The sequence below is a fragment of the Bufo bufo genome, chromosome 1 (assembly GCF_905171765.1).
Source record: "Bufo bufo chromosome 1, aBufBuf1.1, whole genome shotgun sequence".
In the NCBI taxonomy this organism is placed as follows: Eukaryota; Metazoa; Chordata; class Amphibia; order Anura; family Bufonidae; genus Bufo; species Bufo bufo.
In genome coordinates this window covers 11,189,859-11,202,201 of record NC_053389.1, presented here as the reverse complement: position 1 = coordinate 11,202,201, position 12,343 = coordinate 11,189,859, and the positions used below count along the sequence as shown (strand labels likewise).

Below are 12,343 nucleotides of genomic sequence, written 5' to 3'. Positions count from 1 at the left end.
ATGTTAATTATTGGACATACAAAATTCAATTCTTTTGGGTCACAGGAGGCACTTTCCTGTGGAACCTGAGCTGCATCGTTTTCTCCATCATCCACTATGTCGCACAAGGTACTTTCATGTAATGCTCTAATGATATCTTCCACTTCTTCTTCACAAAAGGCACAGAAATCTTCATCCGTATACATAATTCCTTGTAGGACTTTGTTGATAAAAATTAGGGCAATTTCCTCTGAGAAGCCTGCAGAATAGTGAGTGCAGCTCTGAAATATAATACAGGATATAACTTAGGATCAGTACAATATAAATGATGTAATGTATGTACACAGTGACTGCACCAGCAGAATAGTGAGTGCAGCTCTGAAATATAATACAGGATATAACTCAGGATCAGTACAATATAACTAATGTAATGTATGTACACAGTGACTGCACCAGCAGAATAGTGAGTGCAGCTCTGGAGTAGAATACAGGATGTAACTTAATGATTTTCCTATTTCATGACTTAAAGTCATAGTTTTATTAAAGACACGGAGGCGAGTATTGCTTTCTCCTTCTTTACTGAACCACCAATAGCAGCAAAGAGAAAAAATTTACATATAAGGAACCATAGCAACCAAGGTCCCTCCCCACTGGCCCCTATAATAGGCCTCTCTTCCTCTGTGACTTCCTCTTTCTTTGAACATCTGGTGCTGACATCCCGAACATCCCAACGGTAACTCCGAACTGAACCGACATCACGAACATCACAACGATGACTCCAAACTCTAACTGGAACAGACAGTCCAACGCCCAGAAGCGTAATCAACTAGCCAACCAGGCTAAACTGTAGAAGATATCCTCCGGAAAACACGGCATCCTGTAACGGAAAGACTTCATCCTGGAAAATAAAACAGACCATAGGCCTAGGTGAAACAAACTCTTAAGGCAGAATGTCCAGACGCCACCTTCGCCACTGGAAAAACAGGTGACAAGTGACCGAACACAATAAGAATTGTAATAAATAACATGAAATACAATGTCAATGCAAGAACATTAGGACAATAAAACCTAAACACAATAACTTAAAAGGTAATAATACATAGAGGTAATGATACATGACCCCTGTAACAAAAACTGCGAGAAAACCCAAGGGAGGGAATAGGGTGGGCAATACTCGCCTCCGTGTCTTTAATAAAACTATGACTTTACGTCATGAAATAGGAAAATCATTAAGTTTTACAGCAAGACACGGAGGCTTCGTATTGCAAGTTCAAAGCCCGTCAATGATAGAAGCAAATAAATTAGATGGAGGACGGAAATAGAACTCCCTGAACGTGGTAACATTGGACCAATCAGCCAGACGCATAACATCCTCTAATCTGGCACCCGAAACCGCCAAGGCGGTGGCAGAGGCCCCACGCGCAGAATGGGCCGTGAAGACAGACGTGTCCACACCCGCTAATGACATAACCCATTTAAGCCAGCGTGCTAACGTGGGGCTAGAAACCGGTCCAAAAGGATGACGAATAGAAATGAACAGCTGAGAGCTGGCCGGAGACCGATGGACGCCAGCGTCCTGGACTCGTATTCTTTAAGACACGCCACTGGACATAAGATTGGAGAGTCAGGAAAACTGGGGTAGGACACGAAACGTATGCTGGTCTTCGTGCGACGCGAGATGTTGAAAGTAACCCCCTCTGGGGTAAAGGAACGCGCGTCGTGATCAAGAGCCCTCACATCCGAGACCCTCTTGCACGAAATAAGGCAAAATAACGCCAACAATTTAGCTGACAATTGCCTAATTGTGAGGTCAGAGTTCCCGGGCCAGGAGGTCAAGAAGGTAAGGACCAGGGACACGTCCCATGTAGTGGAAAAACGAGGACGCGGGGGGCGAGATAAACGAGCCCCCCTTAAAAGGCGAGAAACCGACGGATGTTGGCCAGCCGCGACGCCCTCGAAGCCCGCATGGGTAGAAGAAATAGCGGACCTAAAAAGGTTAATGGTCCGATATGCCTTCCCCGCCTCGAAGAGAGAGGTGAGAAACTCTAGCAGGTGGGTAACAGGTGCCGAAACGGGATCCAAGTCCCGTTCCACGCACCAGTTAGCCCAAGTTCTCCAGGCTGCCCGGTACGACTTCCTAGTGCCGGGAGCCCATGCACTGTCCAATAACTGTCGAGTTGCTGCCGAAACTCCCTCGAACGATCCAGGTGTCCGGAGATCCGGCATGCCAGCAGCCGCAGGGATCCGTCGAGTAGAAGGGGATGTTGTAGACCCAGAGGGCTGTGGAGGAGATCCGAGCGGGTCGGGAGAAGTACAGGAATCTCCACTAGAATCCTCAGCAACGAGGGGAACCAGACCTGAGACCCCCAGAACGGTACCACCAGAACTAGGTCCGCCTGCTGACGAATCACCTGCAAGAGTGTCCTCGGAATCATCGAGAATGGGGGAAACGCGTACAGGCGGGATACCGACCAATCCTGGAGGAACGCATCCACTGCTACTGCTTCCGGGTCCGGACGCCAGCTGTAGAACCGGGTGAGCTGTCTGTTCAGCCGTGAAGCGAACAGGTCGATAGACATTGGACCCCACAATTCCGAAATTGCTGAGAAGACCAGTGGATCCAACTGCCAATCGCTGCCATCCGATAGGTAGCGCGAGTTCCAATCCGCCTGAACGTTGTTCAGCCCCGGTAGGTACTCCGCCTGGACCATGATGTCTCTGGATAGGCAAAATGTCCAAAAGTCTTTGGCCAAACGAGCCAACGTTGCTGAACGAGTACCCCCCAAACGGTTGACATACTGGACTGCAGATATATTGTCCATACGTAACCTGATGCATGCGTTGGCAATCCCGTTGGAAAAACTCTTCACCGCGAAAGATCCCGCCAGGAGCTCCAACGCATTGATGTGCAGGAGGGACTCCTCCGCTGACCCGGGGCCCCCCGTGGAAACACCATTGCAATGGGCGCCCCAACCCTGGAGGCTCGCATCCGATTCTATGGTCAACTCTGGCAGGGAGCCGAAAATCGCCCTGCCGTTCCACGTCTCCAGATTGGTTATCCACCAACTCAATTCCTCTCGGGCCTCCGAGTCCAGGACCACCGCGTCCGCAAATGATGCACCGGTCCGAAGATGGGCGATCTTCAGTCGCTGGAGCGCCCGGTAATGTAACGGGGCTGGAAACACTGCCTGGATGGACGAGGCTAACAGACCGATGATGCGGGCCAGATGACGCAATGAGAGATGGGGTATGAGGAGTGCATGTCTCAATTCTTTGCGGATCGCCCGCAACTTTGCCGTCGGCAGACTGAGGGACTCTGAGAGAGAATCCACCGTGAATCCTAAGAATTCCATCCTCTGAGCCGGGATGAGGCAGGACTTCTCTACGTTGAGGAGGAATCCGAGATCTGAAAGCAAATCCGACGTCCACTGGAGATGTTCCAGCAATCCCACCCTGGATTCGTGCATCAGAAGGATGTCGTCCAGGTAAATGATTAAGCAGACGCCCCGAGTCCTCAACCATGACACGACTGGACGCAGCAACTTGGTGAAGCACCAAGGAGCTGAAGACAGTCCGAATGGCAGACAGGTGAACCTCCAGACCTCGCCGTTCCACCTGAACTGGAGCAGGTCCCTGGAGTGAGTGGCCACTGGGACCGTCAGGTAGGCATCCTTCAGGTCCAGCTTTACCATCCAGTCCCCAGGAACTAACAAATCCCGAAGAAGATGGATCCCCTCCATTTTGAAATGCCGGTAGCGAACTACCGCATTCAACGCGCGCAGATTGATAACTGGCCTCATCTGTCCACCCTTCTTCTGGACAAGGAAGATATTGCTGATCACAGCCCCGCGTGATGGGGACGCTCGTTCGATCGCCCGCTTCTGTCTGAGGGAGCTCAACTCCGCGTCGTCCAGAGCGCAATCTGGGTGTGACAGGGGGACAAGTGGCGGGGAGGGAACAAGGTAGGAAGACCCCGTGAGCTCTATGTGAAATCCCTTGACCGTGGTGAGGACCCACGGGTCTGAGGTAATGACACTCCAAGCGTGGGAAAAACGCTGGAGTCTGCCCCCTACACAAGGCACCATAGAATCCCCGGTCAGGGGAGCACTTACCCAAGGGTCTGCGATGGTTGGGGTTGCCCCGGAAGGAACGAGAACGCCACTGATTTCCTCTGGAGGCGAAGAAAGGAGACGGGTTACGTTGCTCCTGGAAGGATGGACGATGTCCACCAAAGCCTCTATTTGCTCCACGGGCCTGGAAACTAGAACGGCCGGACAGGCGGCCCCTACCACTGCTGGCCCGATGAGAGACCCGACCCTGAAATACTCTGCGCATCGAGCTCTGGGCCTTGTCAAGCGCAGTAAAGGTGCCCACAAAACGACTCATGTCCTTGATGAAAGACTCGCCGAAAAGGAGGCCCTGGGCTTCCTTTCCCGCTTCAGTGAGCGCTAGATTAGCTAGTTTCGGGTCTATCTTGAACAAGATTGACTTGCGCCTCTCAATCGCCACTGCCGTATTGGCGTTACCAGTAAGGCAAATGGCCCGCTGGGTCCAGCCCCGTAATTCCTCGGGGTCTATTTGGGATCCCTCATTCCTAGCCGTCTCGGCCATCTCGAAGATCTTGGTCAGTGGACCAAGGATATCTAGAATTTTGTCCTGGCAGCTGCGGAGAGCTGAATCCAGGCCCTTCTTTGAGTTCCAGCCAGTCTTGGCCAGAAATTGCGCCATCTTTGGGTCAACTGTTGGGGTGTCACACACCTTATTGGGTACTACTGGTCTGGGACACTCTGCCCTGAGCTTATTGCGTGACTCGCGGGTAAGCGAGTGACGGACCCAATACTCTAAGTAAGCCCCCACATGGGGAGAGGGGAGCCATTCCGCCGAACGCGGGTGATGTAAGGACTCAGGGTCGAACATGGGTTCTCCTGAGTCATCTAATACGACCTCAGAACGGTCAGCATAGCTGGAGGACGCCACCTCCTTGGCAGAGGAGGCCGCCGTAGCGGAAGTAGAGGGGCCCTGAATCGGGGGGGTGACATCCTCCTCTGCCCCGTAATCCATGTCTGCAAATGCCTCCTCGTCTGAAGCTCTGTCAGAGTCAGACAGTTCCGGTAATTGCGCTCTCGCGCATTTCCATGTCCGTGCCCGTTCTGCCTGGCGGGAATAGGCCCTTTTCCGTGATCTAAGCACGGTCTCTGGGGTGGCAAGATGCGCACCAGTCACAATCTCCTGAGCCACAGGAGGGTCATTAGAGGTAGGCTGCATTGTGTCAGTGGGGTCCTGCAAAGGTACAGTGGGAGGTGGGACGGACAGAGCCTGGGAAATGGTCTGTGAGAGAATGGATGACATGGAGCCCATGGCTGCCATGATTGCATCCGATACAGAGCGCTGCAGGGCCAGCGCCTGTGCATCCACCTCAGTGGAGAGACGTCTCTCAGAGGGGGAGGGGGGCCTACTGGCCGTCTGAGGGGGAGTAGTAGATGACATCCCTAAACTGGTCAGATTGAACGGCACACTGCACTAATATTAAACTCAGAGGGTGGGAGAGGTCACCTGAGAAAAACGCTGCAGTTTCAGAGCAGGGGAGCAGGAGCCGCCGACCGAGCCGTGTGTAGTGGCCGAATGCTGGAAGGAAGCAGGAAGTGCTGTAGCTCCACCCCCAAAAGGCCCGCGAATCGCGGCAGCCAATCGCAAGATGGCCGCCGAGATCTCGCGGCCCCACCGCTACGGGAGCGTCAGTGATGGTATGGCGGTACAAGGGGACAGAGGGCCCGCCCACCGAGCACCGGGAGCTGCACTACCATACCAGATGGTCCAAAAGGGTAAGAATTAACCGAGTAGGGTAGCGAACTCTCCCTGGGAAGGAACAAGCAAGGGGGGGCTAAGGGAAAGCGTCCCTGGGAGCAACTAGCGCAGTGATAAGCGCAGGGGACTAGTGTAGTCGCCCCAACAGGGGCAGGCGTACAAAAACAACAAATAGGAGCGCTGCAGGCAAGCAGGGTTAGTCACACTGGGATACACAGCGCACAATATACACCAAACATCAATGACATAGGCAAGGAAGAAGATGTACTTAACTTGGTGGCAGCAGCAAAGAAAGAGGAAGTCACAGAGGAAGAGTGGCCTATTATAGGGGCCAGTGGGGAGGGACCTTGGTTGCTATGGTTCCTTGTATGTAAATTTTTTCTCTTTGCTGCTATTGGTGGTTCAGTAAAGAAGGAGAAAGCAATACGAAGCCTCCGTGTCTTGCTGTAAAACTCAGGATCAGTACAGGATAAGTAATGTATGTACACAGTGACTGCACCAGCAGAATAGTGAGTGCAGCTCTGGAGTATAATACAGGATGTAACTCAGGATCAGTACAGGATAAGTAATGTATGTACACAATGACTGCACCAGCAGAATAGTGAGTGCAGCTCTGAAATATAATACAGGATATAACTCAGGATCAGTACAATATAACTAATGTAATGTATGTACACAGTGACTGCACCAGCAGAATAGTGAGTGCAGCTCTGGAGTATAATACAGGATGTAACTCAGGATCAGTACAGGATAAGTAATGTATGTACACAGTGACTTCACCAGCAGAATAGTGAGTCCAGCTCTGGAGTATAATGCAGGATGTAACTCAGGATCAGTACAGGATAAGTAATGTATGTACACAGTGACTGCACCAGCAGAATAGTGGGTGCAGCTCTGGAGTATAATACAGGATGTAACTCAGGATCAGTACAGGATAAGTAATGTATGTACACAGTGACTGCACCAGCAGAATAGTGAGTGCAGCTCTGGAGTATAATGCAGGATGTAACTCAGGATCAGTACAGGATAAGTAATGTATGTACACAGTAGGCCTGCACGATATATCGCCAAATCAATCGAATCGCTATAATTGCCGATTGCGATATGGCGATTTGGCCAAAAATGCTGCGATTACTTACAATGATACACCCGCCGCACGGCGCGGTCGGCTGGTGTATCAAGAGAGGGAGGAGGGGCTGGGGGCCGTCATCTAGATTAGGAATGAGAGCAGGGGAGCGGTGCAGTCCCTGTATTCTAATGCACCGGCCCCGCTCACTGTTGTATAATCTTATCTAACCTGCATTGTTAAAATAATTATGTGTAATCCGGCTGTATTACTTACAAAAAGTTTCGTAGCAAAGGAAGGAGGAGGCAGGCTGGGAGGGTGGTCGGTCAGCGGGTCACTCTTAGTCATGCACCTGCACCGCCCACTTTATGAATGGAGCAGGCGGCGCGGGCGCGTGATGAAATGAGTGACGCGCCTCCTGACCAGCCTCCCGGCCTGCCTGCTCCCTCCTCTCTGCTATGGAACTTGTTGTAAGTAATACAGCCGGATTACACATGATTATTATAACAATGCCTACAGGTTAGATAAGATTATACAACAGTGAGCGGGGCCGGTGCATTAGAATACAGGGACTGCACCGGTCCCCGCTGTCATTCCTAATCCAGATGCCGGCCCCCTAGCCCCTGTATTGGGGGTCATTCACACTGCAGGGACACTGTTATGGGGGGGGATCTGTAGATGGCACATAGCATAGGATGCTATATATGTGTCATCTACAGATCCCCACCATAGCAGTGCCCTCCAGAGATCCCCATAACAGTGCCCTCCAGAGATCCCCATAACAGTGCCATCCAGAGATCCCCATAACAGTGCCATCCAGAGATCCCCATAACAGTGCCATCCAGAGGTCCCCATAACAGTGCCATCCAGAGATCCCCCATAACAGTGCTATCCACAGTGCCCCTCCATAACAGGGCCATCCACAGATCCTCTCCATAACAGTGCCATCCACAGATCCCCTCCATAACAGTGCCATCCACAGATCCCCTCCATAACAGTGCCATCCACAGATCCCCTCCATAACAGTGCCATCCACAGATCCCCTCCATAACAGTGCCGTCCACAGATCCCCTCCATAACAGTGTCATCCACAGATCCCCCATAACAGTGCCATCCACAGATCCCCTCGATAACAGTGCCATCTACAGATCCCCTCATAACACTGTCATCCACAACTCCCCACCATAGCAGTGTCATCCACAGATCTCCCATCACAGTGCCATCCAGAGATCCCCATAACAGTGCCATCCAGAGATCCCCCATAACAGTGCCATACAGAGATCTCCCATAACAGTGCCATCCAGAGATCCCCATAACGGTGCCATCCAGAGATCCCCCATAACAGTGCCTTCCAGACATCCCCATAACAGAGCCATCCACAGATCCCCTCCATAACAGTGCCATCCACAGATCCCCTCCATAACAGTGCCATCCACAGATCCCCTCCATAACAGTGCCATCCACAGATCCCCTCCATAACAGTGTCATCCACAGATCCCCTCCATAACAGTGTCATCCACAGGTCCCCTCCATAACAGTGTCATCCACAGATCCCCCCCATAACAGTGCCATCCACAGATCCCCTCATAACACTGTCATCCACAACTCCCACCATAGCAGTGTCATCCACAGATCTCCCATCACAGTGCCATCCAGAGATCACCATAACAGTGCCATACAGAGATCCCCCATAACAGTGCCATTCAGAGATCCCCATAACAGTGCCATCCAGAGATCCCATAACAGTGCCATCCAGAGATCCCCCATAACAGTGCCATCCAGAGATCCCCCATAACAGTGCCATCCAGAGATCCCCCATAACAGTGTCATCCAGAGGTGCCCCTCCATAACAGTGCCATCCACAGATCCCCTCCATAACAGTTCCATCCACAGATCCCCTCCATAACAGTGCCATCCACAGATCCCCTCCATAACAGTGCCGTCCACAGATCCCCTCCATAACACTGTCATCCACAGATCCCCCCATAACAGTGCCATCCACAGATCCCCTCCATACCAGTGCCATCCACAGATCCCCTCCATAACAGTGCCATCCACAGATCCCCTCCATAACAGTGCCATCCACAGATCCCCTCCATAACAGTGCCATCCAGAGATCCCCCATAACAGTGCCATCCAGAGGTGCCCCTCCATAACAGTGCCATCCACAGATCCCCTCCATAACAGTTCCATCCACAGATCCCCTCCATAACAGTGCCATCCACAGATCCCCTCCATAACAGTGCCATCCACAGATCCCCTCCATAACAGTGCCATCCACAGATCCCCTCCATAACAGTGCCATCCACAGATCCCCTCCATAACAGTGCCATCCACGGATCCCCTCCATAACAGTCCCATCCACAGATCCCCTCCATAACAGTGCCATCCACAGATCCCCTCCATAACACTGTCATCCACAGATCCCCCCCCATAACAGTGCCATCCACAGATCCCCCCATAACAGTGCCATCCACAGATCCCCTCCATACCAGTGCCATCCACAGATCCCCTCCATAAGAGTGCAATCCACAGATCCCCTCCATAACAGTGCCATCCACAGATCCCCTCCATAACAGTGCCATCCACAGATCCAAATAGTGAGTGCAGCTCTGGAGTATAATACAGGATGTAACTCAGGGTCAGTACAGGATAAGAAATGTAATGTATGTACACAGTGACTGCACCAACAGAATAGTGAGTGCAGCTCTGGAGTATAATACAGGATGTAACTCAGGATCAGTACAGGATAAGTAATGTATGTACACAGTGACTCCACCAGCAGAATAGTGAGTGCAGCTCTGGAGTATAATACAGGATGTAACTCAGGATCAGTACAGGATAAGTAAGGTAATGTATGTACACAGTGACTGCACCAGCAGAATAGTGAGTGCAGCTCTGGAGTATAATACAGCATGTAACTCAGGATCAGTACAGGATAAGTAATGAATGTACACAGTGACTCCACCAGCAGAATAGTGAGTGCAGCTCTGGAGTATAATACAGGATGTAACTCAGGATTAGAGTTGAGCGAACACCTGGATGTTCGAGAAGTTCGGCCGAACTTCCCGGATATGTTCGGGTTCGGGATCCGAACTCGACCCGAACTTCGCCCCGAACCCGAACCCCATTGAAGTCAATGGGGACCCGAACTTTTCGGCACTAAAAAAACTGTAAAACAGCTCAGGAAAGGGCTAGATGGCTGCAAAAGGCAGCAAAATGTAGGTAAATCCCCTGCAAACAAATGTGGATGAATTCAAATAAAAATAAAATAAATAAAAATTAACCAATATCAATTGGAGAGAGGTCACATAGCAGAGAATCAGGCTTCATGTCATAGCCAGGGAACTCCTTGAAGCTGCCTTTGGGGTGCTCGGTCCCAGATGGCGGCGGTCAGTAGCAGGCGGAGTCTCTTGGCGGCGGGTGTTCTGCTTTTGCCCACTGCTCCCTCTTTTGCTACGCTGTTGGCTCGGTCTCACCACTGCCTCTTCCTCCGAATTCTGAAAGTCAGTGGCACGACCTTCATTCCATGTGAGGTCTAGGACCTCATCGTCCCCTGCATCGTCTTCCACCCAATCTTGATCCCTGACCTCCTGTTCAGACTGCACACTGCAGAAAGACGCAGCAGTTGGCACCTGTGTTTCGTCATCATCAGAGACGTGCTGAGGTGGTATTTCCATGTCCTAGATGTTTTCCTCATTGTTACCGTTCACCACAATAAGAAAAATATTATTTGGCCCAATGTATTGAATTGAATATGTACACAGTGACTGCACCAGCAGAATAGTGAGTGCAGCTCTGGAGTATAATACAGGATGTAACTCAGGATCAGTACAGGATAAGTAATGTATATACACAGTGACTGCACCAGCAGAATAGTGAGTGCAGCTCTGGAGTATAATACAGGATGTAACTCAGGATCAGTACAGGATAAGTAATGTAATGTACACAGTGACTGCACCAGCAGAATAGTGAGTGCAGCTCTGGAGTATAATACAGGATGTAACTCAGGATCAGTACAGGATAAGTAATGTAATGTACACAGTGACTGCACCAGCAGAATAGTGAGTGCAGCTCTGGGGTATAATACAGGATGTAACTCAGGATCAGTACAGGATAAGTAATGTATGTACACAGTGACTGCACCAGCAGAATAGTGAGTGCAGCTCTGGAGTATAATACAGGATGTAACTCAGGATCAGTACAGGATAAGTAATGTATGTACACAGTGACTGCACCAGCAGACTAGTGAGTGCAGCTCTGGAGTATAATACAGGGTGTAACTCAGGATCAGTACAGGATAAGTAATGTATGTACACAGTGACTGCACCAGCAGAATAGTGAGTGCAGCTCTGGAGTATAATACAGGATGTAACTCAGGATCAGTACAGGATAAGTAATGTAATGTACACAGTGACTGCACCAGCAGAATAGTGAGTGCAGCTCTGGAGTATAATACAGGATGTAACTCAGGATCAGTACAGGATAAGTAATGTATGTACACAGTGACTGCACCAGCAGAATAGTGAGTGCAGCTCTGGAGTATAATACAGGGTGTAACTCAGGATCAGTACAGGATAAGTAATGTATGTACACAGTGACTGCACCAGCAGAATAGTGAGTGCAGCTCTGGAGTATAATACAGGATGTAACTCAGGATCAGTACAGGATAAGTAATGTATGTACAAAGTGACTGCACCAGCAGAGTAGTGAGTGCAGCTCTGGAGTATAATACAGGATGTAACTCAGGATCAGTACAGGATAAGTAATGTATGTACAAAGTGACTGCACCAGCAGAATAGTGAGTGCAGCTCTGGTGTAAAAGAGACAAGTCAAGATCAGTACATGATAACGGATGCAATAGCTGCGAAAAGTTACTCCACCTTCTATGAGGGTTTATTTTAACTCAGGGTGCACAACCCGAGGCACCTGTCTTGCAGGACTTAAGTACAGCTGATCATGTGATCAGCTGTGTTGCTGCCCAGAGCGCCGCACAGCGCTGGATTACAGCTTCTCTTCCTGCTTTCTAGCAGGATCAGGTTGAGTCCCCGGCTGTCAGTGAAAGCGGAAGAGAGGACAGAGGTGGTTTATCAGCGCTTCTGCCTTCTCCTCACTGAGCATTATGTAGTTTGAACCGGCAATCACGTCAGGGGCAGAGGAGTGCTGAGCTGGAGAATCTGTAGACCCTGATCAGCTCTGCCCGCACAGGAGGCTGCTTCCCTCTATAACTGGGTCTCCTTTGGATGCTCCTGTTACAGTGGAAATAGTGCAAAATAAAAATAAAAAAGGTGACCTCTTAGGGACAAAAGTATATAAAAAACATATTTTTATCATATATAAAAAAAAATAAAACACAATAAACTAAAAAATATACCGTAATGAAGTCCAAATGCAATGACTAAAAAAATATTTTTAAAGACCTCTTGGGGGACATATTATGTGGCCAAATATAGTTGAAAAAAATAAAAGAAAATTAAAAAAAAATAAGTTAAA

General features: G+C 50.0%; 1 protein-coding gene across 5 annotated transcripts in view; it reads right to left on the bottom strand.

The window, feature by feature from the left end:
* LOC120991489 (interferon-inducible GTPase 5-like) overlaps positions 1–12,343 on the bottom strand; it is a 166,317-nt gene that overhangs the window by 127,525 nt on the left and 26,449 nt on the right. The window lies entirely within an intron of this gene.